General features: G+C 34.6%; 1 non-coding gene across 1 annotated transcript; it reads right to left on the bottom strand.

Moving 5' to 3' along the window:
* Positions 1-2588: 2588 nt before the first annotated feature.
* Positions 2589-2695, bottom strand: LOC141424382 (U6 spliceosomal RNA). The gene has a single exon (XR_012449320.1). It is a non-coding gene; the product is annotated as a U6 spliceosomal RNA (small nuclear RNA).
* Between the last annotated feature and the right edge of the window lie 622 nt (positions 2696-3317).

Raw genomic sequence — 3317 nt, 5'->3', positions numbered from 1 at the left:
GAGAACAGGTTCTCTGTGCAGGCACAGATCCCCAGAGAAAGGGAGGAAAGTGGGTCAGGCTAGGTTTTCCTTTCACATGTCAAAAAAATTACTTCTATGCTGTCTTGCAGAGGACTTCATGAAAGGAGAGGAGGGAGACAACAAGTCACCTTCCAAAGCAAACACCGAGGCTGAATGAAAAAATCTGCTCCTTCCCATACATCTTTCCACTGTGCTCTGGCTTCCTGCTCTCTCAGTTCATTGGGACTAGAGCTAATGTCTTTGGTGGGAAGGGTCATAGGATAGGACCTTTGCTTTCAGCTAAGTAAGTAATCATGACCACATTACTCCCACCATTGTAAGCCTACTTCCCATACTGACTGTGCTTCTCCAGGTATCCTGTTTAGTCATTGCACTAGAAACACTAGTGGGCAGCACGGATTTCTCCCTCACAAACCCCAGAAATGAGTCTGAATAGTACAATAATTAACAAGATTTCAATAATATTTTGATCCACAAGTAAACAAAATCACTTCATATTCTGCTTCCCTTTCCATGCTTTATTGTTCCAAGTATTCCGTCAGCAATTCCACAGAAATCAATTAATTATAACATTAAGAACTTACACTAATGCAATGCATAAAAATATTTCAGTGATTAAAATCCTAATTCCAAATTTGAATAGTACTCACCTCTCATTATTAAAATTTCTCAAAGACTGTATGTTTCAAGGATTAAATACCCTTGAATATCAACCTCTTTAGTTTAAACTTCAAAAATTTTGCTTCTGCAAATTTCAAGTCCAAAGAAACCATATTGTACTTTCTCCTTCCACTCAGTCTGATAAATAAGGGATGTTGCTGCCTCTGAGACAACTTAGAAATTTGTTGTGAAGGCTGGGCACCTAGATCGGATTTGAGGCGTTCCTTTCCCATTACCTTACAACAAATAGAATTCCAGGCCTAAATGGCTTCACTGACAAATTTTAACAACTAATTAAAGAAGAGATGATACAAATTCTCTACAATCTCCCTCAGAAAATAGAAGCAGTTCATTTTATCATACCAGCATTACACTATTGGCACATACAGATAAGGAGATAGAAAAAAATTATAAACCATATTTCTTATGAACATGTATGAAAAAGTTCCCAAAATATTATCAAATTGAACATTACAATGTGAAAAAGAATTATATTCCATAACCAGATTGAATTTTTCAAGGCATGCAAGATTGATTTTTCTAAAGAATAAAGTTCATTTGATTATGTCAACTAATGCCAAAAGAAACTTAACAAATCCAAGAGCTAACTCATCATAAAAATGCTCAGTAAACTAGATAGTAAGGAATGTCCTCAAATTGTTATGACATCTAAGACCTGTGGCTAAAACCAAACATCATGATGAGAAACCGGACAATTTTGCTAAAAGTATCTCTAAATTTGGGAATAAAGTGAGGATAGACTCTCTTACAGTCTCATTCATCATGTGCTAAAAATCCTAAGTGGTGAAATAAAACAAGAAAAAGGAAAGACTGTTACAGTTTTGAAAAGGTTAAAAACAAACTTTGTTCCCAGATGGTATGATTACAAAGAATGGGGGCAGAAGTGAAATGAACAAGTAATTTTAAATCCCTGGAAACAATAAATGAGTATAGTAAGGTAACAGGTAAGAGACTAATATACAAAGCCAATTGCTTTGTATATCAGCAGTGAATGATTGAATCTTGAAAACAAAAAAATATATATAATTTTAGTATCATCAAAATAAATGAAAGGCAGATATATTTTACATATATCCATACACATATATAATTATATAAATTATATATAATTTATTTCCTTGTTTTATTGCATCAGCTAATATTTCTAGTACATGATGAATGGGAGTGCTAAAATAGCCTCTTCTTATCTTCTTCCCAATCTCAATCTCAGCTGTTTTATAGACACTGACAATTCTTTCTAAATTTTACTTGGAAAGGCAACATACCCATATTATTCTAGTTTCTGCTGCCATGGTCACATTGCCTTCTATGTCACATCTCTTTCTGTCTCCTTGTAGAAGGACACTTACAATTGTATTTGGGGCCTATTTGGAAAATAAAAATAAAATCTCTGTCTTAAAGTCCTTAGCTTAATATCTTCAAAGTACATTTTGCCGTATAAGATGATGTTCACAAGTTGCCCTTCAAGAGGCAAGTAGAAACATATTGTGGTACCTTCATCTGGTGGAACATCATTTAGCAATACAAAGAAATGAATTTCCAAATGGTTAATGTCATGCATCAATCACAGATTAAGACTGTAATGTACAAGAAGCCAATGTGTAAAGGATAATACTGTATTTCAAGTTACATGTTGTGATGGAAAAGTCAAAACCGTCAAGATGGAAAAATGTTTTCCTGTGGTTCAAGAAGAGGTGTTAAGGTTTGAGTAGATGCTGTGTTGAAGATATTTTATGGTAATAACACTATTGTATGATACTGCAATGGTGGACAGTCGCAGTGGTGGGGGGAAGTGTGAAAGAAACACAGTTAACATAAAGACCTACCAATGCTCAACTTGAAATAACTTGAACAGTGAAACAGACAAAGTATTATTATTATTTTTTTTAAATATGGAACGCTTCACGAATTTGCGTGTCATCCTTGCGCAGGGGCCATGCTAATCTTCTCTGTATCGTTCCAATTTTAGTGTATGTGCTGCCGAAGTGAGCACTATAAAGTAGTATTAGATTGTTACCTAAAGTATGAAATAAATATTCATAGGTTCACACTGATATAAAAAACTGAATAACTAAATAAATGGGTAAACATAGACAAAGTCTCCCATGCAGGATGCTTCTAAATAATTTACTCTTAAAGAGGTAAAGAGTAACTCCCATTCTTTTCCTATATACTAACAACTTCCTTCCATAGAGTACAGTGTGGAACATGGGGAAAGGTGTAAACCTTCATAGCAGGGCTATAAACAATAGCAAACAGTATCTTAACCATGTGATCAAGGTCAACATCAACAGTGACAAGCCACCTTAGGAACAACTACTCTTGATATGACGTGATAAGAAGGGCGCTTTCTCTCCATTGATCGTTCCCCTCATATCATACAGCCCCAGACTAATAATGAGAAAAACAAGCAAATCTCAAGTGAAAAATATTCAACAGAGATACTCAAACTGTCAGCATCATTACAAACATATGTACCGCTTAGACTAGTCCAATGAGACATAATGACCCAACATGGTGTGCTATTCTGGATGGGAATCTGAGAACAGAAAAAAGACAAGATGAAAAACACCTTAATAATAATACAAAATATGCATATGTAATTTATATAAATA

Source organism: Castor canadensis, chromosome 6 (assembly GCF_047511655.1).
Source record: "Castor canadensis chromosome 6, mCasCan1.hap1v2, whole genome shotgun sequence".
In the NCBI taxonomy this organism is placed as follows: Eukaryota; Metazoa; Chordata; class Mammalia; order Rodentia; family Castoridae; genus Castor; species Castor canadensis.
This window is presented reverse-complemented; position numbering and strand designations above follow the sequence as displayed.